The 22,272-nt window shown below is 44.3% G+C and overlaps 1 long non-coding RNA gene across 2 annotated transcripts; it reads right to left on the bottom strand.

Annotated features, from left to right (window-relative positions):
• Positions 1 to 12,148: 12,148 nt before the first annotated feature.
• On the bottom strand, positions 12,149 to 20,398 carry LOC116666598. 2 transcript variants are annotated; one of them, XR_004323541.1, is made up of 3 exons: positions 20,292 to 20,398; positions 19,854 to 19,917; positions 12,149 to 12,711 (listed from the first exon to the last, which is right to left on the bottom strand). It is a non-coding gene; the product is annotated as an uncharacterized LOC116666598 (long non-coding RNA). The 2 variants fall into 2 exon arrangements; XR_004323540.1 differs by lacking the exon at positions 12,149 to 12,711 and adding an exon at positions 14,455 to 15,329.
• Positions 20,399 to 22,272: the final 1,874 nt, after the last annotated feature.

Raw genomic sequence — 22,272 nt, 5'->3', positions numbered from 1 at the left:
ACCTTTCACCTTCCGGCTCCCGGTGCCCTGGACAGACCCTTGGCCTGGAAGGGGCAGCCTGTCCCGGTGCCAGCCCAGCGGGCTTGGCCTGCACAACAATAGCTGGAAGGGCCTCTTGGAGCAAGTACTTCCTGAAGTGCCCAGAACAGCAGCCGTCCCGCGGCTCAGGAACAATCACTGCGCAGCCTGCTTCCCGGTCCTTCGGACTCTGAGCTCCTGGAGGGGCAGGCGGACCAGGAGAGCAGGGCTCAGACTGCTCAACAGCCTGGAGAGTCTAGGACAGACCTCAGTTTTCTTTCCTTTCCTTTTCTTTTCTTTTTTTTCTCCTTTCTCATTGAGGCTGGGGGAAAAATCCTGGATTCTCTCTTATTTTTAGCCTTCCTGTAAACCAGCGGCCCCATCCTTGTTCTTTGTACCTCTGTCATCTTTCTTCAGACTTTGTAAACAAAGAGGGGGAAAGGGGAAAAAAAAGCCAAAAGGAAGAAATAAATTTTGGAATCAGGCTATACACTCAGTTATTCATTCAGCAACAGTGAATGAGGCCGGCTATGTGCAAACACCACCGCGGTCAAAAGAGAATCGTTCAGTAGTCACTCACTCAGGTATTTATCTACTCATGTCCTGCAAATGGCAGAGCTCCTGCCCAGTTCCAGGCGCTGTGGGTCTGGTGATGCCTGGGCTGTTGCGCTCTGCCCGCTGTGGGAGGCAGACGAGGGAACCAGCTGTTGAAATACCCAGCTTCTGAAGTGAGAGCTGGGAAGGGAAGTTTCTGGTCATGAGGGTGCACGTGGGAGGGGCAGGTGACCTAACCAAGAGTCCGGGAGAATGAACAGGAGGGAGCCCAAGGGAAGATGAAGCCAGGCTGTGGGGTGGGAGATGCACAGGAAGAGATCTTGGCATTTGTGAGGGCTGGACTTGGAAAGGAACGCATGTTTTCCGAGAACACGCATTCGGAACATGCAAGAGTAAAGTCCGTGTGGCTGGAGAGCCAGTGGAAGAGCAGCTTCCAGTGGTCGTGACTCCTGCCCGCCTGGGCTACAGTCCTCACTCGGCCACTTATTCCTGCGTGTCCTTGGACATGCTATCAGCTTTTCTGGAACTCACTTTTCTTGTCTGGACAATGGAGAGGATGAAAAGAATAGTCCCTACTTCATAGGTGGTGATAAAGCTGACTCTGAGCTGGCGGATGTGAAGCGCTTAACTGTACCCGGCAGGCAGCAAGGGCTCGGGAAGTGCCAGCTGTGATGAGGTGGGAAAGATTGGCAGGCAGCTTGGAGAAGCATTGATTCCACACACCTGTCCTGAGCTCTGATCATGGGCCAGGCAGAATCAGAAAGACCCAGCTCCCGCCTGCAAGGAGCTTGCAGAGTTGGTGTGTTAAAATCTTGGACCTGGAATCAGACAGATGTGGATTCTGGTCTTGTCCCAGCTGTGTGACCTTGGGCGAATGATTTGCCCTCCCTGAGCCTCGTTTTTTTCATCTGTAAAATGGGTTTAATGACAGTACCCTCCTTCTAGGGTTAGGGTGAGGAACAGCCGAGGTAATCTGTGTAATGTAAATAGCTTCAAAAACGCAGTATTTGAAAAATGGCAGCTTATTAGGACAGCTGGTATAAGATGAAAGAGACCTAATCCTAACACAAGTGCAGATGTCTTATAATAACCACGATGAGAAGCCCCTGCATACTGTGGTTACAGCCTCTCAGTGGCTCCCCACAGCTCCACAGGGAAGATGTGCTGCACTCACTGGCTTTATCCCCTGTCGTCATCTTTCCTGTCCTTCCTTTCTTCCATCCTTCCTTTTCTTTCTCTCTCTCTCTCTCTCTTTCTCTCTCTCTCTCTTTCTCTCTCACTTTCTTTCTTTCTTTCTTTTCTCTTTCTTTCTTTCTTTCTTTCTTTCTTTCTTTCTTTCTTTCTTTCTTTCTTTCTTTCTCTCTCTCTCTCTCTCTTTCTCTCTCTCTCTCTCTTTCTTTCTCTCTTTCTTTCTTTCTTTCTTTCTTTCTTTCTTTCTCCTTGTTCTTCCTCTACTTCATCTATCCTGTTTATATTTACACTGCCTGAAAGGTTCCACTTCCAAACCTCCAGATCACAGGTGAAGCATCATTTACCAATGGAAGCCTTCTGTGAACCCAGGTGTGGTCAAGTTTATGGTCTGCTGTTACCCATGCTCCAGTCCTTTTTATTTTGATTAGTGTCTGTCATCCCATCTAGACCATAAGCTCCATGAAGCCAGAGGGCATATCTATTCTAATTATTATTGTATCTCCAACTTAGTATGGTCCCCACATTAAAAAGCCAATAAATATTTACCAAACTGAATGAATAAACAAGAACACAGCACAGGATTAAACTCTTAGAAAGGGAGAAGCTGCCCTCTGTGTCCTCTAAGTCAAACAGCAGACGCGAGGCCCCGCTCCTTGGCGTGGACAGCGGTGTAATCGATCCATCACCCTGTAATGAACTAGAGGATGATTAAGAGCTTAGGTAAACGTTGAAACCTTTGGCAGCCTTTATTTCCCTCAGATTTTGCCATGACTCAAAGCACGGGAATTTTTCAAAAGAGAGCGCTTTCGCAGACAACCCACACCCAACGGTGGAAACCTTAGAAGCATGGAGCACGGGGGAATGTCCCTCGGTGAGGGATTAGGGGCTCTGAACAGGTTTTCAAAGGCATATGGAGACAAGATGTCAGTGTGAGCTTGTTTCCCTGACGGCATCTGAAATGCTTTTAACCAGCAAGTTTCCAAGAGGCTTTTAAGTGAAGAAGTTAATGTTGCAGGTTTATAAATAAATAAATGGATGTTTGTGGTGACTTCACTGTGGTTCATGTGATGGGGCGAACTGCAGGGAGAGGAGATTACGTGTTGCATCAACGGTTTAATTGCTTCTTCTGCCTCTTGGGTCAGTGAGCAGGAGGAGAGAGAGCCCTGGATGAGCACTCGGGAGACCTTACTTTCTAACCCTAGACTTGCCTCTGATGAGCTGTGTGGCCGTGGAACTGTTCTCTGTCTCGGTTCCTTCATATGCTCAATGAAATTGGGAAAAAAAAAAACAAAACCCAAAACTTCATTGAAGTGTGGTTTAAAAGAAAAAACTGACTTGTAATAAGAGTCTCTAGAACTTACAGAGTCCTTATTATATGTCGGCACTTGTCTGAACTCTGTTGATCTTCATAACAACCTATAAGACCGATTTTGCTATTGGCCCCATTTTACAGATGAGGACACTGAGGTGCAGAAAAGCTAAATGCTTTGCTCAGGGTCACACAGCTGGTCAGTGGTGGAGCCAAGATTTGAACCCAGGATGCCTGGCTCTGTAATAGGTTTTAATGACTGTTCTATATTATACTGTCTTTCTAGGTAGAGGGTACATGGCTTGGAAAAAAGGGCTTTAAGAAGAATAAAGCCCAGCTGCTTCCTGGCTGGCCAGGATCTCAACAGAGTCCTCAGCCAGAGGGAGAAGTGAAGAGTGCCCAGGAGAGATGTGATGTCTTTACGGTAACTGCCCCCTCTGGAAGGTGAACTTTTTGTTTGTTTTTATGGCTAGTACTGGGGGAAGACAGTGCTGAGATTCTGGGCCAAGAGATAGATACAGACTTGAGTCCAGGCTCGGCCATTTGGTGTGTGACTGTTAGGGTAATTACTAATCTGATCTTCTGAGTTTCATAGCTCACCTGAAAAATGGGCCTGTCAAAGTTATAGGGTGTTGGATGGTTTATATGAGAAAATGACTGGCGCCTAGTGGGTGCTCAGTGGGTTACTTCCCTTCCCTTTTTCTCATGATCCCAAGAAGATGGATTTATTTAGTGTCAATCACACCTTAAAACTAGTTTGGGTTATGTTTATTCTCTGGGTTCTTCAAGCTGCACTTGTCTATCAAAGAGCAATTTCCTGTCCTTTGGTCTGCAGCAGAGGACCACGTCCCATGAGGTTTCAGCCTCGTTGTAGGGTTGCGGCCCCCTTCTAGTGATGAGGCGAAATGGACATGAAACATGAAGCCACTGGATTCCACACACTTTTCCTGGGCACTATTTCTGTGCCAGGCGTTAGAACCCAGGTATTTGGTTGTACAACCAGGAAACCAACTGGCTGATGGGCTGTGGCCTTGGTTGTGGGACTTGAGGACCTGGCGAAGGTTTCCTATTAAGGAAGCAGGAAGCCGGGAGAGCTGGCAATAAACCCAAGCTGGCATCCATGATGACTGCTTGGAATCACTTACCGGGGATTCCAGATGCAGAGCCCTGTGATGTCAGGAGGGATAGGGATCCCACAGAGACATCTAAAAGCTGGACTGGGTCTGGATAAGCTCAAGATCCAAGTGGGGAAGGTTCTAGATAAGCCCAGGTAGACATGTATGACCTGAATTTATGGAAAAGAGGACCATGTTGTGGGAGTGCCATGTGTTAGTTTAAAGATAGATAGTGGGGATGGGTCTCAGGTGATGTATGCAGTGTGGGGAGACAGATAAAACCTGAAATTCCCTGGCCACACCAGCCCCGGGGCAACCATTCAGGTAGGGGTATAGCATTGTAACAGGAAGGGAAACTGATTTTGGTTCTGTCCCTCTCTAGGTCGTGATAATAATATTTGCATGTATTGAACACTTACTGCACAACAGGGGCTGTGAACATGCAGCCTCCTGTGTTATGTACAGCAAGCCTGCAATATTAAGACCTGTTTTCTCCATTTGTAGACAAAGAACCTGTAGGCTTCAGGAATATGGAATGACTAAATGTTGGTCAAATATTTAGAACACTGGAGGGCTGGACCAGTGATTTCCAACTGCTTGGCTTCCTCTCTTGGCATGTTTTCTGGGCTCCTGTGCGTCCTCCATCCATGTCCTTTCTCTTCCCCAGGCAGGGCTGTGGAAGGCCCTTGTGGTCTAGTTGAACCAGAAAACTTTGCTGGCTATTGCCATTTCTCCCACTTGGCGGTTCTTATCAAAGAGCTGATGTGCCTTCTCTCCCTCCACCAGCCTTGGCCAACTTGCTCCCACTCGTGCTGGGATTTCAGGAGGGTGCAAGATTCCTGCACCTAGACTAGAGGATCCTTGAGTGGTGCCATATAGGGTCCCTCATAAACATGACCAATTTTCTGACAACTAATGGCATTTCAGAGAAGAACCTTGAGACATTCTCTCCTTCCAATGAATGATATCCTTGCCCATTGAGAAGTCTTCCCCACTGACGCCTGTTTACCTATGTCTTACAGCATTTACCCTAGGGCTCTGGAGGAAGCCTGTCTGTCGTGGGGTCCTTGTAACATTTCACTCAAGGGTTGTTATGTAGACAGAACACCTCAGGCGATGCTCTAATGACCGCTGAGAGGAGGGAAGATTAGACTCCCATTTCATTGGGCAGAAAAGTGTGAGACTTGGGCTGTGTCCTCAAGGTGTTGATAATGTCATAGATCTGGTTGGATAGGATATCAGAAAGATCTCTTTGGCCAGTCTTGTCCCCCACCCTCTCTTCCATGTTTAGGGCCTGAAGGCTAGTTTTGGTATCTGCTTGGTTGTAGAAGGTGGTTCCTCCCCTCTGCCTCATTCATTCAGTATTACCTACTAGATGTCAGGGAATGTTCTAGATGGTGGTGACATGAGATAGACCCTGCTTTCACAGACCATGCAATCCCATGGGGGTGACTGACACGAGAACAGGCAATTGCCAGTATGATAAGCACTCGCATCAGGGACGTAGCGACTCGTGAATGGAATACCACTTAATGAGATCAGGGAAGACTTCCTGAAAGAAGTAACAACTAAACTATGCCTACACTTGTGAGGAGGTGGTAAGGAGTGAAGTTTTCCATGAATTGCGTCATCAAGGTTTGAATTTTCTTACTCCAAACAAGATGGTCATATTCATTGTATAAATTGGGATTGAGCAGATGTTTAAAACAAAGATGAAAAATTCTAATTAAAGATTCATGTGTAAAATTAAAAAAAAAGGTCAGAATTTCTCTCTTCCACCTCCCTCACCCTTAGGGCTAGGCAGACCCACCTGGTATGGTTAAATTTTTTGAATCTTGATTGATACTGACAAACAAGAGAGTGTTTGCAGGTGTCACCAAGAAGTGGAGAGAATTGAACCCCTGTCATATAAGGATAGGGTTGTATTTTAAAGGGGATACAGTAAGGCAGAGGCATAGCCATGGGAAGCCTCCCATTTTGCCCGGGACAGAGTAGACCTCCATCCTCCTCCTCCTCTTTACACGCACACACACTCCAGATGGAATGTCCTATGTGATGACTCAGAGTCATTAATAACATGACCACTTGTGCAGCCCCAAGATTACACAGCCAAAAGCCAAGAGTCTGTTGTGTTGAAGTGGTGCTGGGTGGGAAGTGCTCTCTCCAGAGACCAGGGCAGGGTATGACTTGCCAGAGGAGGGTTCATTGAATGTTTAGACTGTGACTCATGAAGGTCGTAGATGAATAAATAGCTCTCTTTCTGCCGTGACTGTTGACAGGGCTGGTGACAGCTTACCTTTGCAGTTGCCAAAAAGAATCTGACTCTGATTTTTGACAAGTTCAACTTTCCTAACCAGCCAGACCCTCCAGAGGGACCACGTTGGACCCAGACCTGGCCAAATGCAAAGGGCCATGAAGCTACGGGTGATCTTTAAAGGCATGAAATCAGAAAAGCCAGTATCTCCTCCCAGCCAAAGAAGAGTCATCATTGGGAAGGAAGGATTGGAGGAAGAAAGTTTTCTGCTGCCAGGGCTGGGGGATGGTTATTTCATGTCTTCATAGGGCTAGTTGGCCATAGATTACCACTTTGTTAACAGTCTTAGAGCTTCACAATTCTAATGAGAAGAAATATAGTCCACTTTTTGGAAACAACTATATAATTTAGGATATATTTGGCTACAAGTAACAAAAAGTCTGACTGATAGTGGCCTAAGCCATAAAGATGTTTGACTGTCTCACATAACAGGAAGCCTGGAGACAGGTAGCCTAAAGTGAGAACTACAGCACAGTAGAGTCATCAAGATGCCAGGAACTTTTCCATCCTTCATATGTACACAGGTTATTGATTCTTCTGTTTGCCTCATGGTTGCAGGATGGTTGCCACATCCCCAGACGTCACAACAGTACTCAAAGACAGAAGGATGGCAGGCGGGTAGAGGTGTGGAGAAGCATAGTATCCTTTTCCTGGAATGACTATGTCATTTTGTCAGTGAAGGAACAAAAATATCCCAGAAGCCCTCCCAGCTGACTTACCGTTATATCCAAATCACCAGAATATTGATCAGAACTGGGTCACGTGTCCATCCTTAGCTGTAAGACTAGGGAAGTGAAAATATTAATTCAATAGCCATGCATGACTTAGACCTATTGTGATTCAACCCCTCTGTTCTGGACACTTTGCTGTCTTGAATAAAACTGCTATTCTGTTGGCAAAGAAGACATTTATTGGAGGTTTCTACCATATACCCTTAGAAAGCTACTTAAACATTACACTATGAAGACACATCATTAATATAAAATTTAAAAAAAACAGGGATAGAGGAGTGAATTAGTAGAATTTTCAAGGCAGAAAGGTCTATAGGAATATCATGGATCCCAAAGACTATCAGTGGGTGCTAACAGAAGATTGCAGAGACACATAACAAGTCACTTACTGAGCCCTTTGCTGTCCTCATCCTCTGCGACACTTTCCGCCCCCTCCAGGCAGAGCCCCAGTCCCTCCTCCCTGCTCCGGTAGCGCTTTGCACCCACCTTGATTATACCCAGCACCACACCGAATCCAGAGTCAATGGGGATGTATTGTGTCCCTGCTCTGTCCTGGCCCTGTGCTTGGTGTCCCTCTGCATCAGTTCATGGCTTCCCCTTGTCATCAGGTAGTGGGCATTCATGGGAGGTAAACTCAGGTAGCCTTGCTCTGTGCTCCTTCACACTCTGCGTGTCACTCCGTAGTGTTGCCCTGGGTTTCCCAGAAGTGGGACTGGGTTGCATTCACCCCTTCACTGCTGATGCCCAGTGCTGTGCCTGATCCATCCTGATGGCTTTTTGCTGAATGGCTGAGTGACGTAAGTTTTTCATCAGAATGGGAGAAAATATTTCCAAGTGATGCTACCAACAAGGGACTAAATTCCAAAATATAAAGACAGCTCATACAGCTTAATATCAAAAAAACAAGCAACCCCACCAAAAATGGGCAGAAGACCTAAACAGACATTTCTCCAAAGAAGATGTACAGATGGCCAACAGGCACATGAAAATATGCTCAATCTTGTTAATTATTAGAGAAATGCAAATCAAAACTGCAATGAGGTTATCACCTCACACCAGTCAGAATGGCCATCATTAAAAAGTCCACAAGTAATAAATGCTGGAAAGGGTATGGAGAAAAGGATCCCTTTTACACTGTTGGTGGAAATGTAAACAGGTGCAGCCACTATGGAGGACAGTATGGAGGTTCCTTACAAAACTAAAAATAGACTTACCATATGATCCAGCAGTCCCACTCCTGGGCATATATCCAGAGAAAACTATAATTCAAAAAGACATACGTACCCCAGTGTTCAGAGCAGCACTATTTACAATAGCCAAGACATGGGAACAACCTACATGTCTATCAGTAGATGACTGGATAAAGAAGATGTGTATGTATACACACACACACATACACACACACACACACACACACACACACACACACACACACAGGAATATTACTCAGCCATAGAAAAGAATGAAATAATGCTATTTGTAGCAATATGGATGGATCTAGAGATTATCATATAAAGTGAAGTAAGTCAGACAGAGAAAGATAAATATCATATGATGTCTCTTATAGGTGGAATCTAAAACAAAAAAAAAGATACAAATTTTATTTACAAACCAGAAATAGACTCACAGACATAGAAAAGAAACTGCAGTTACCAGGGAGGAAAGTGGAGGAGAGCAGGGAGGAATAGATTAGGAGTCTGGGATTAATAGGTACACATTACTATATATAAAGTATAAACAATATGTACCTACTGTATAGCACAGGGAACCATATTCAATTTCTTGTAATGAACCATAATGGAAAAGAAACTGGAAATCCATATATGCATATATGTATAACTGAATCACTTTGCTGTATACCTGAAAATAACGTTGTAAATCAACTACACGTCAATAAAAAAATAAGAATTAAAATAGTCAGAAAAAATAGAAAAAAAAAGAGTTTTTCATCAAACATTTCGTGCGAGATCACCTGGGCGGAGCCCACCCAGTTGCAGCCCTGGTTCAGAGGAGGAGGTCACTGAACGCTCAGTAAGGATGTAGTGGAGTAAACCCTGGACCAGTTGCCCTGTCATTGGGTGACCCTGGGCAAAGCATGTCGACTCTCTGGGTACTAATATTTTTCTTCTAAAAAAAAGTAAAAGCGAGAGAGAGTGATAGAAGAATTAGTCTTCATCCTTTTTTTTTTTTTTTTTTTTTAAAGCAAGAACTGTCCTCTTTATTTCCCAAATGCAATATCAGACTGAAGTCTGATCTCAAAAATGTACAGTGGAGAGGCTCTGGCTGAAGTAGGGTCACACCAATATTTGTTGCTGTCATAACAAATTGCCATGATGTTAGTGGCTTAAAATGACATCAATTTATTATCTTACAGTGCTACGGGTTAGAAGTCAGAGAGGTCTCCCTGGGCGAAAATCCAGGTGTGAGCAGGGCTATATTCCTTTCTGGAGGCTCTGGGGGAACCTCCATGTCCTTGCCTTTTCCAGCTTTGAGAGGTGACAGGTCTTGGCTCACAGCCCTTCCTCCATCTTCAAACTTAGCAACAACATTGCATCGCTCTGACAATTCTCCCGTAACCGCAGCTCCCTCTGACCGCAGCTGGGAAAGGTTCTTCACTTTTAAGGCCCTCTGTGATTAGATGGGGCCCCCTTGGCTAATCCTGGGTAATCTCCCCAGCTCAAGGTCCTTAACTTAATCACATCTGTAAACTCCCTTTTGCCATGTAAGGCAACATATTCACAGACTCTGGGGCTTAGAACATTGACATGGTTGGTGGAGGGGAGGTGGGGGGAGGGTGGGGGTACATTATCCTGCCTACCACAAGCCAGGTGTGTGGGGTAGAAAAGTGGGGTGAGTTGGAGCCTTTCTCCCTGGCTTTCCCTTCCTGGGCAGCCCTTGTCCCCACAGTGTTCCCCTGAGCTCTAGAGCAGATTTGAAGACCACAAGGCAAAAATATGAAAATGAGTATGTATGTTCAGGTATGACTGAAGCATTATGCTGTGCACCAGAAACTAACACAACATTGTACACTGACTATACTTCAATAAAACACACACACACACAAACACACACACACACACACACACACACACACACAAAATCTCAGTGGTCTCTAAGATCTCTTCTGGCTTGAACGACTGGGCTGAATAGCCCTGTGACCTTAGGAAGTTATTACTTCTCTGCCTCTCCATTTTCTCAACTGCAAAATGTAGACATTGGGTCTATCTACCTGATAGGATTGTGCTGAAGTTAAAGGCAACAATCTATGCAAAGCGCTTAGCCCAGTGCTGGCACACAGTCAATGTTCAGCAAAATTCAGCTATTTTCCTTATTAGGTGCCTAAAGTCCTTTTCCATGCCAGTAGCTGGCATCACCCAAGTCAAAATGTATCTGGCGCAGATGGGATGAGAAATTACTTCCCCTGGGCCATTTAGCCTCTAGGTTGAAAACTGAAAAACATTTCCCTTATTTTACCTCCAAAACAAGGCATGTTTTTATGGTGGGTACCAAGGAGAACAGGGAGGCTGGAGGAAAGCAGAGGTCTGCTCACATCGGAAGGCAGCGTGCAGGCCCCGGCTTTTATTTAGGAACATATAAAAAGGGCTGAGGCAACAGCTGTGAGACAGTTTATGAAACGCAAACACCAGAGAAGTTTACCAAATATCAGGCTCAAATTTTACAGCTTCTGGAAGAAGTACTCTATTCCAGATAACAATAAAAATCTGGCCTCTCTAAAATAGGTAAGTAGTCCCCTCATGTCACTTTTGAGGGGATGAGCCCACAGGGAAGGGCTGTTCTTTCTCAAGAGATACAGCTCCCTTCTCTTGTCTCCAAAGCCTCACAGTGGCATCTTAAGCGACAGTCACCAGGTATACAGCACTGGTGACCTTAAGGGGACTCGTCCTCTCTGATTCAGTCATACCGCTTGGAGGATTCTACCCTAAACTCAAAATGTGGAAAAAACTTTTGTGCGCAAAGATGCTAATTGCAGCTTTATATATAATAGTCCTAAACGGAAAGCATCTCAAATTGTCTGTATCAGGAAGACTTAGTAAATTACAGCACAACCAGATAATGGCACATAAGGCAGCCAGTGCTTACCAGGAACTTTGCATAACATGAGGAATTGCTTAGAGCCTGTTAACCGAAAAAACAAGGATGCAGGACACACATTTGTATGTGTAGTCTCATCTCTGTGCTGTTAGGGAATACACCAAAAAGTAATTCCTGCTGGTTCCCAGGCGTCAGAAGTATGGAAAAGGTGTTTCTCCCTTCTTATTACTATTTTCCTCTATTTTCCATCGTTTACAACCGAATGAACAGCATAGGGGTTATACACCTGGGGGATGAAGGCTGAATGCCTCCTGACCTGCCCCTTATCCGCTCTGAATCTGTTTTCTCACCTGTCACGTGGGAGTAGTCTGTAGGATGTCTAGTTTGTTTGTAGTTTGTAGGATGTCTGTGAGCGTTAGAGACACAGCCCAGGTGAAGGCTTGACATGGCACTTGGTGCAGAGTGAGCACTTACGGGATGCCAGTGGGAGTTGCTAGTTGAAAGTATCTCCAATACAGCTGAAAACTAGAAAAAGAGGAATACAGTGTACTTTCCTACCTTTCGTTCAAAGACTTACTCCAAAACGTTATTTAACAAACTTTCTTTTTTCTAATCCTTAAATCCTATGATATTTTGGGAAGTAGTTAAATAGTCAGCAGCCCAAAATTCTTCTATTTGGAGAAAAAGCTAAGACCCCAGCTTTTTATTCATCTGCCAACAACCCCTGCTCTTCTTCCTTCTCTAAGAGTCAACTCTCATCCGTGGATACCTCCCAGAGATCTCCCTAGATGCTCATCTGTGTATCTACCAACTGTATCAATTTGGCTGCACATCACAGAGAGCTGGTAGGAGAGGTGTAAAGGAGAGCATTAGTGATGCATTGCTGCAAACTTAGAGGTTTAAACCACATGCTTTTATCATCTCATGGTTTCTGTGGATCCAGAGTCCGGGCGTAGCTTGGCTGAATCCTCTGCTCCGAGTCATGCAAGGCTGCAATGAAGGTGTCAGCTGGGCTGCATTCTCATCTGGAAGCTTTGCTGGGGAAGAATCCACTTCCAAACTCACTCAGGTTGTTGGCAGAATGTATTTTCTTACCGCTGAGGGACCGAGGGATTTGACTTCTTCCTGACTGGAGGCCGCCCTTGACTCCTAAAAGCTGCTCACTGTTCCTAGAAGCCTCCCACAGTTTGTAAGGACTTCCTGCAGCTCCTAGAAGCCACCCGCAGTTCCTGGCCTCGTGGGCTTTTCCACCATGGCTGTTTATCTATTAAGTCAGCAAGGATTGTCTCTAGAACAAGTCCACTAACAAGATGAAGCCTTATGTAACCTAACGTAATCACAGAGTGACAGCCCCTCATCTTTGCCCTATTCTATTGGTTAGAAGCAAGTCACCACAGGGAACTATATTCAGTATCCTGGAGTAACCTATAACGAAAAAGAAGATGAAAATGAGTATATATATGTATATGTATAACTGAAACATTATGCTGTACACCAGAAATTGATACAACATTGTAAACTGACTATACTTAAAAAAAATTGATAATCTGATCACACACATGCACAAAAAGAAGCAAGTCACAGGTCCCATCCATGTTAAAGTGGATAGATGGGCACCCTGGGACCACCCTCAAGTCTGTCACCACCAAAAGGAAGGGAGCTATTTTTTCATGGTAACGAGAAGCCTGACGCAGCGAGATGGGGGTTGAGGGAGCGCATCCATTTTGCTATCCATGTCACAGGCTCTTTCCCTCTTTCTGAGCCTTTTGATCCTAAGGTAAGTGCTGCTCCCCTAAGCTTCACATCCTCTTTCAAAGAAGGAAGCATGGAAAAGGGCAAAAGACTCAAGTTAGTGAAGCAAGACTCTTTATCAGTAAAATGATTGATTCCCAGAAGCCCCACCAACCCACAGGTCCATTGCCTCTCATGGACCCCATCTGTATCACCTGGCTGCTTCTACAGCACAGGCTGTCAGAAAACAGATGTATTTTAATAAACCGTATCCATGGGAACCCCCCAAAATCTGCCACAAACATTTCCAATATGTGGGCACCTGGGTTAAAGCTTCCAGCAAGGGCTAGCCTACGAATAAGTTACAGAGTTGGGATGAGAAAATGATACAAATTCTATTTATACATCACAGACTCATGGACATAGAAAACAAATTATGGTTACCATAGGGGAAAGGAGGGGACAGTGGGACAAATCATGGGGTTGGGGATTAACAGACACGCATTTCTATATATAAAAATGGATCGATAAGAAGGACCTACTCTATAGCACAGGGAACTATATTCAGTTTCTTGTAATAACATAATGGAAAAAAATCTGAAAAGAAAAAATACATATATGTATATGTATAACTGAATCACTTTCCGATACATCCAAAACTAACATTGTAAATCAACTACCCTTCAATAAAGAATTAAAAAAAGAAAAAGAAAAAGAAAATGAATGCAGAATTCTTTACACAGTGCCTGGCACATAACAGCGTCTCAATCCATGTGGCCCCCTTTCTCTCTTCTCCGTTTCATTTTCTGCGCTGCTACCACCTCTGGGTCTGAGCGCCCCAAGCACGGCGGCGCCTTCAGAGTTAAGCACCCTGACACGCAGGCAAGTCTCAGTCTGCGTTGGGAGCCTCAGAGGAAAGCTGATGGGGGGAATGTAACAGCCGCAGCTGGAACCCTGCCAGGGACCAGCAACTCCAACGCCCTTATTTGCTCTGGGGAGGAGCAGCTTGGAAACTTTATGAGATTCCAGAAGCAGCAAGGTCATCAGTTTTACGGCCGCGCTGCTTCATTTGTAAATACAGCCTTTGAATGAGAATGTTTGGGCTCCTTGACAAGAACAAGGCTGAGGCCGGAGCTTTGGGAGCAGGGGACAGTGAAATAAAGAAAAGATACTCTGTTCCCCGCGATGGCGAGGACTTCCGAGGAACTTTAGACTCCCCGACAAACAACAACAACAACAAACCAGTTGTCCCTTCAGAGAACTTGATTTCACAGTCCAGCCCCAGGGTGGGTCGGAGGCAGGTGATCTGATTTGCCAGGTCACAGGCGTGACAACATGTGTTTACCATCACGCTCATTTTCCAGCCAGCTGCAAGTGTCTGGAGGGGAGCTCGTGGTCAGGCGTGTTTGCTGTGATAAAGTCAAGGCCGGGGAGGAGGGCTGGGTCCCAGCCAGCCTCTGTGTGCTCTTGTAAATAAGAGCCCACTCCTCCAGGGACACCTGGGCCTCTTTCTCTCATTACTCACTGGACCGTGGCTTTTAGTGCAGCTGCATATTTACGAAGCTGCGCCCAGGAAACATTCAGCCTGCGTTGTCTGGCCAGCTGCCAGGGCCGGCTCCGATGGCAGTTGTCTATGGGGACAGGGTCACTCTATCTTTGGGTGTCTTTCCTTTGGGCCATGAGGCACGAAGGCAGAGGCTGCCTGTGTGTGTCTGTTTGTCGGGATGGAAGGAGAGCGGAGGCAGGAAGTGGTGGAGAAGCAGGAAGACATTTTTCATCAGTGGACGAAATTCTCCTTTATAGACACAATTCCTGGCCCCTAAGACACTGTGAAGGAATATTTGTTGAAAAGATCAGGGATTTTAGTCATTTAACTAACATTTATTGAAGTGCTACTATTGGTCAGGGGCCTAAAATCTGATGACACAATGCAAAGCTTGACAGAAGAGATCTGAACTCTCCTGGGGCTTCAATTCTGGTAAGGGGACAAAGACATGAAGAAATAAATGAGCAAGATGATTATAGAGAGTGACAAATGCCCTATGAGGGAGAGATGGCAGGGGGAGGAGGGAGAGGGGTTGAGGGTGGATGGCTACTTCAGATTTGGGGGGGGGGGCTTCCCTCCTGGGGAGATGACATTTGAGCTGCGACCTGAACGGTGAGAAGGCTCCAATCACAAACTACCCGGGAATGTGCGTTCCTGGTGAGATGGAGCTCCCCCTGGAAGGTCGAAGGCAGACTGGCCATAGGACGGAGAGGAAACTATAATCCAGACATCTCAGCTGAGGACGGGCTCATCCTTCATCCAGAATCTGGGCAGAGATGAGGAAGCAAAAAAAAAAAAAAAAGAAAGAAAGAAAGAAAAGAAAAAGAAAAAGAAAAGAAACAAGCAAAAGGAGTAAAAGGAGTAGGAGAAAGAGGCAGTGTTGAAAACAAGGCTTTAATGGAAGTCTGTCTGTCTGTACTCAGAAGAGGTGGCTCTCCACCCTCTCACCCGGACTCCCAGCAGCTAAGCGTCTGTCCCCAGGGCAAGCCAATTGAAGTGTTGTTCTCTGAAGACATTGGATGGCCCTGGAGAAATTTATGGGGTCCCCCAGTGCGGGATGGCAGCTTCCTCAGGGGCAGCCTGCTGGTTGGTTCCAGACTCACCAGGGTGCTCGAAGCAGCTGTTGACTGCCTTCGTTGTAAATAGGGACAGTTGAGATTTTCTCAACTGTGTGGACAACAACACTTGCAACATAAATGAATGAATATTTCCACTTGTTAAAATTCTCGGCTTGTGAAAGCCGTGCTTAGAGCCTGTCAGAGTTGCGGGGAGCGGGGAGGGGGGTCCCTGGGAGCCAGAGAGGCCATTTGGCTGTAAGCCTCACAGCCCGAAAACTTCCAAAGGTTTTTTTTTTTTTTTTTACATTATTTAGAAATGCAGCGAGGAATGAATGAGGAAGTATTCATCTTTAAACTTATGTCTCATTACTGAACCATAATGCTTAAAATAGAGCATGAATGAACACATTACATAAATCCTGCAATTGACCTTGCATGGTATTTTTGAGCATTAAAAGTGTAACTTCATTAATATAAACATAATATAATTAAAAACAAACTGTTTCAACATTTTATTTTGTTTGCTATGTGCTTTAAGAAATGAAAATGACCTGGACACCCAAATCAGCTGGATGAGAGTTTGAACATTCCTAAAAGCAGCATTATACATTTCCTACAGTTTCTTGGATGGTTCTCACTCACTTACAGCCAGTTCCACTTGTTTGGAATTTTACTAGTTTACACTCAGAAGTCCTTATATCTGAGGTCATGGAAAATCCTCCTGTTGGACAGAGCTAATAATTTGGACAACATTATCAGCCTGCTGGAGAGAGAGCATTGGGCGTCCCCAGTATTCTCTTGAAGCACATTTTACATGGTAAGAGAAGTCCTAGGTAATAAAGGCATGGAATTAAAACCGTTTTAAAATGTAGAAAATGAGAAGTCTAGGAGGGTCAGAAAGGTGAAGGAGGGAAGACTATTACGTGCCAAGAGAAGCCCTGACATCTTCCTGAAACTCAATGCAATTTTATGCTGAATGCCTTCTGTAAAGATTTCCAAATGGACTTTTGCTGGCTTCTCCATCATTACTGCCAGTCAGTTAAAATCCTACCCATTTTTCAAGATCCATCTAAACCCTCCAATTTCTTTGACGCTCTCTTTGAATGTCCAGCCAGAAGTGATCACTCCTTTCTCCATGTTCTTGTGGTGCCCTTAATTCATTCTTTCAGTCTCTCTCTCTCTCTCAGCTCTGGTGGACACTAATATTTGTACTATGATTTATAGTTCATCAAGTGACTTTCATGTGCATTTTTCATTTAATTCTCAGCAACTCTAAGACTCTAAGCATAGGGATACAGGGGCCCAGAGACATGAGGTTGTTAGTAGCCTGGCTTCCGAAATGGTCACTACAAGTCAGACAAAATAACCTGAGAGATCTAAAGTTCAGTAGCCAAAGGCTGCAGGATTCCATTAAGAGTCAGACAGGAAAGACATTCACGTAGCTTTGGATTCTGTTACAGTAAGACGCCTATAACATTAGACGGAAGAGACAGGCAGAGACCTTAGGAGCCAAAGAGAATGTTTGTAATCTAATCAAGAGATCAGGCTGGGCTGGTGTTTCAGACGCTGGTGAGTAGACTTTTGTAAGGCACAATCAGAGGTCGTGTATAACCAGAGTCCCAAGATGTGACCACGCCCCTACTGAAGTTACAGCTTCGTGGACATAACCTCTAAAAACAGAGTTCAGGATGCCATATCAACGTTACCAAAATCTCTGATCGTTAAGTAATCCCAAGAATGCCGAGATGGCAACTCCCGTACTTCCTGGGATGATTTAATAGTTTTCTTACTTTTTGCAAAATGCACCACACAGGAAGCCAAACCTCCTGTCCAGCCAGATAGCTCTGTGGAAGGCAACTTCAGCTAACAGGGGTATGATTGTCTTTCTCACGGGGCAAGCGTCTTCCTTCCATTCTCTGGAAGTTTTAAGTTACATGCATATACACATGTTTAAAATAAGAAAAACTACAGTATAAATATCTTTGTATTAATAAAGAGTCAGGCTATATTTGGTAATTCCTATGTTTAAAAAGTATTAAGGTGAAGTTTAAGAAAATTTGGCCTATTAAAATGATATTCTGGTAATTCTAATTTAAACTGTAAAATTTACAAATTATTGAGACTTACATCTTTAAGTGGATACAGCAATCACATACATTATTTATTAGATTAAAAATCTGGGCATATTTGTTGATTAGACAATTGATGTGCTTAAAATGAAAAATTGAATTTATAAGTGCAGTTTAAACTATTTGAAGGAATTCCATCACCTAAGTTTGCAAATGTAACCAAGCATTGGTGAAAGGCCCTTTAAAAGTGACTAGAAAAAGTGATGCTTAGAATTCGCTCCTCTTATAAATTGAAAAACAAGATTTGTAAGTGGAATGTAAAACCCAAGGAGAAAATATAGTTTAAAATGTGTACCTTTTGTCAATTGACCATTCACTTAAAAATCCAAGTTAAACTCCTCAATAGTCTTTTCAGTACACAGAACTCACTCAGGCATCAGAATAATTTAGGTTCACAGAGGTGACCTGTCCAAGGTCACATGGCTGGTAAGTGGCACAGTCACAACTTAAACCCGGGGTCTGAATCCTGTATCTCTCACTTAAACTCTGCTGTCTTTTTGGCTGCGTTTTTAGTACCTCTTTTATAGCCTCTGTAATATTTTGCCTTGGATTTGGGTTATTTATCTGTGTCTTATTTTGACTGCACGGCTCTCCCCAGCTGCCAGCACAGGGTCAGGCATGTGGTGGAGGTCGGGGGAACTCAATAAATGTATCAGATTCAAATTGCTGTGGGCCATAAACGGCCTCTGCGAAAGGGTGGCCGGCATGGGGGATGCTTACAGAATGTTCTCTCTCTGTGACGCTGTTTAGCTTTAAGGGGGCCTGAGTCTACAGCCCTGGACTCCAGAGGACTGAGCTCTGATGCCGTGGATATAAACTAGCTCTATGCTGCCTGCCTTCTTTTAAGATTAATTCCATGGATATCCTCCATTATCTTCCCACTGCTCAGGATAAAGACCAAAATCCTTTCTATGCTTCATGAGTCCAGTGCAGTCCAGCCCACGCCCACTTCTCTGGACTTTTGTACATGACCTTCATTTAGTTCCCCGAACAAACCAAGGTCTTCCCCAGATGAAGTCATGTTTCTACATTGAACACTTAACAGCTTTTTGAACCTCTCCTTCACAGCACTTCCTAGAGGTTGTCATTCTGTCTTTTTGTTTGCAGTTATTTAATAGCTTCCTCCTATCGAAGGCCTTTAGGTCTGGGCACCTGCCTCTTTTGCCCACCATTATGCTTGGTGTACAGTACGAGCTTCATAAATGTAGCCTTTTATTGTTGCTATGATTAGCATTTAATAAATGTCTGTTCCTGGGATGAGTGAATGAATGAATGAATTTGGATGGATCGACTTTGCGGTGATCTTTTAGACTGGCCTGATCTCCACTCAGCCGGGAAGGATTTTAGATGAAATCTTATCAGACAGATAGGGGACATGATGTCTGAGATTCCTTCCAGGCCAGTGAATCTTTTGCTCCAGGAACGCTGTTTGTCACTTTGCTTTAGCCATTGCTTTTATCATTCTTAAGGGGAACTCTGTGTGTGTGTGTGTGTGTGCACGCACGCACGCGTGTGTGTGAACCAGAGAGAGAGAGACAGAGATTGAGACAGAATGACAAAGAGACAGAAAGAGACAGAGAGAGAGAGAGAGAGAGACAGAGAGAGAAATAGATTTTGCTGGCATGCAAGGTGATGGGAAGTGACCCAGAAAGGCCCCTGGAAACGACCACGGTCTCTCTTCTTGCCTCATTCAAGCCAGTGGAGATCTCATTTGGCAGAGGGCAGGCCAGCTGAAACATGCCAGGCCCTGAAACATCAGTGAATTTTGCCTTCCCAAATAATGGGTTTATGATTAAACGCCAATAACTCAAAAGCACCCTCCGTGAAGAATGCCAGTCTCAACCGGTCATTCTTGTTCTCTTAAATCCCTTTCCCCTTTATTTTTCTCATCCGTGCCTCACAATCCCTCTGATCGCAGCCATGAGTGGGAATTTGATGAAATTTTCTGATGACGTGGAGACGCTTACCCATGATGGTGAACCCCTCCTGAAAGTTGGAGGAAAAGACACCAAAGAGCACGAAGCAGGAAAGGGGGACAGATTCTCTGAAAATGGGCTATAAGATCGCCACTTTCTTCCTCAGGGAGACTGGTGTAATACTGACCTCTAGCTGGGTGGAGGGAGTGAATTCAGCGGCTGCCTTCTCTGGTTGTTAGATGTTGGCTGATCTGAAATGAAAAGAGAATATTCGAACATCTTCTCTTCCCTAATAACATTTCGTGTCTCCTGCCTGGCTTCTCTTCTCCTCCTCGAATAACAACGTCACCACTCATACAGGATTCACGAGGTGCTAGGCACTATGAGTTCCCATATTAGCTCTAATTATCCCCAACGACCCAGTGAGGTAGGTGTTATAGCATCCGTTTTCCTGGCAGGAAAACTGAGGCTCAGAGAGTTTTGTAACCTGCCCAGCATATACCATAACGAGCTGGCTGAATCAATATTCTAAATCAGATTCGTCAGCTCCAAAGCCCGTCCTCTTCCTCCTAATTCTGAGTCTGGCAGAAACCCCAGGGAGGGTTTGGATGTCTGTTCCACTCACCAGGATCTGCCTTTGGAGAAGGTCTCTCAGTCATCGTGCTTATTTGTTCTTCTCCTACCTGACTAATTTCTGTTTATATTCAGAAGCCCGGCTGAGTCTCCTTCCAGATATGTCAGTCCCTGTAAAAGCAACCAGCTGCCTCCCAGGCCCCTGACTTTCTCAGCGATAACATCTTCATTTTTGCAGACTGAGAGCTCTGTTTTAAGCCATCAGGTGACTGGTTAGTGGCGAATCCATGAAGCTACCCGATAATGGATGACCTAACATGGAATTTGAAAACCCACGGGGGGCTGACATGTCCAAGAAAGTCTAATTCAGTTTTCTGTTTATCTTTCTCTGTGTGTGTGTTTAAGATGTTCTAGTTGAGATTTTTCTGGTGGATGGATGGGTTTCAAGCTGACTGTTAAAATGGAATTGGAGGTAAAATGTAGGAAAAGAGTTTCATTCTCACCTTCATGAAATGATGGAGCTGAGCCTGTGGGTGGGAAGGTGCGTGCAATCAGAGGAGGAGTTCTGGAGGAAGAAAAGCAATACAAATTTTGTTCTTTTAAAACTGTATTAGCGGGGGAAGGTGTAGCTCAAGTGGCAGAGTGCATGCTTAGCATGCTTGAGGTCCTGGGTTCAGTCCCCAGTACCTCCTCTAAAAATAAATAAACCTAATTACCACCCCCACTACCAAAAAAAAAAATACAGTAATAAATAAATAAAATTTTTTTAAAATGTTAAAAAAATATTAGCTGATGTAAGGCTACTATTGCTTATTATTGGGGTGTTTCAACTTTCCATGGTGGAGAGTCTCCTAGCATGTATTTGGGTCATCTAAGACTTATTGGTGGCTTGTAAGCTACGAGGCGTGCAGCGAATGGCCTTTGTCTGGATTGCTCCATCCATGTGAAGGCTTGCCTGTAGCAGTTTGATACATTCCTATTAGGGTGCAGTGTTGACCTGACTTCACAGTATCTTGTTTTTAAATTTTAAACACACAGTTACACAACTCACTAAAAATAATCGCATGTCCTTTTAGACATTGTCTGTAAATCAGATACATTACTTTTGTTCTAAAAAGGTGATTATAATAATTGGACTACATTTTTTTATTTACTGCCATCTTTCTTATGCAAGGCGGCAAAGGCTTTTCTTTATTTCGCTGACTTTCACTGTCCCACACTGACTGAGCGCACACTCCCCCGATGCTGGACTAGAGGTTAGATAGGTGCCATCTCATTCCATTGTATAAATGAGCTGTCACTGGGTTAATGAATCTCCTGCTGTGGGGAATTCTGATTTTTTAAATACCTTTTGGATGTGGAGGTTACACCACATCGCTGTGGTAAATGTGCTTGTCTGTATACAGGATTATTTCATTAGAATAAATTTTCAGAAGTGGAGTTATTGGGCCAGGAGTGACAGCTCCACTTCTGAAAACATTTGTTCAAATTCCTCTTCTGAAAAGTTATACTAATTTACATCTTATCCACTCACGGGCATCTCCCTCCTAATTTGTCATGTAAGAAATGACTTCTTTTGAAAAATTTTTAAAATTAATTAATATTTTTTATTGGAGTATAGTTGATTTACGATGTGTTAGTCTCTGGTGTACAGTAAACATGCTTCAGTTATACATCCGTGTATTCTTTTTTCAAATCCTTTGCCATTATAGGCTATTACAAGATATTGAAGGCAGTTCCTGTGCTGTACAGCAGGACCTTGTTGTTTACCTATTTTATAGACAGTAGTTTATGACTTCTTAACCTACTAATAAGCAGTGTAAGAAAACTGACAAAGTTGGAGACTTTAAATACTGTCCAGGAATCTCAATTTCGTAAACACACATAGACAAGAAATAAGAGTGAGCATTCTGCAAGCTGGCATGAAGGTATTCCGACCAGTCATGGTCTGTAAGAAAGCCGTGTCTAGTGGCGGAGTTGGACACAGAAGAGCAGAAGGTGTCTGGAGAAGCCCAGGCAGGCTGATGGGGCTG

Source organism: Camelus ferus, chromosome 10 (genome assembly GCF_009834535.1).
Source record: "Camelus ferus isolate YT-003-E chromosome 10, BCGSAC_Cfer_1.0, whole genome shotgun sequence".
Lineage (NCBI taxonomy): Eukaryota > Metazoa > Chordata > Mammalia > Artiodactyla > Camelidae > Camelus > Camelus ferus.
This window is presented reverse-complemented; position numbering and strand designations above follow the sequence as displayed.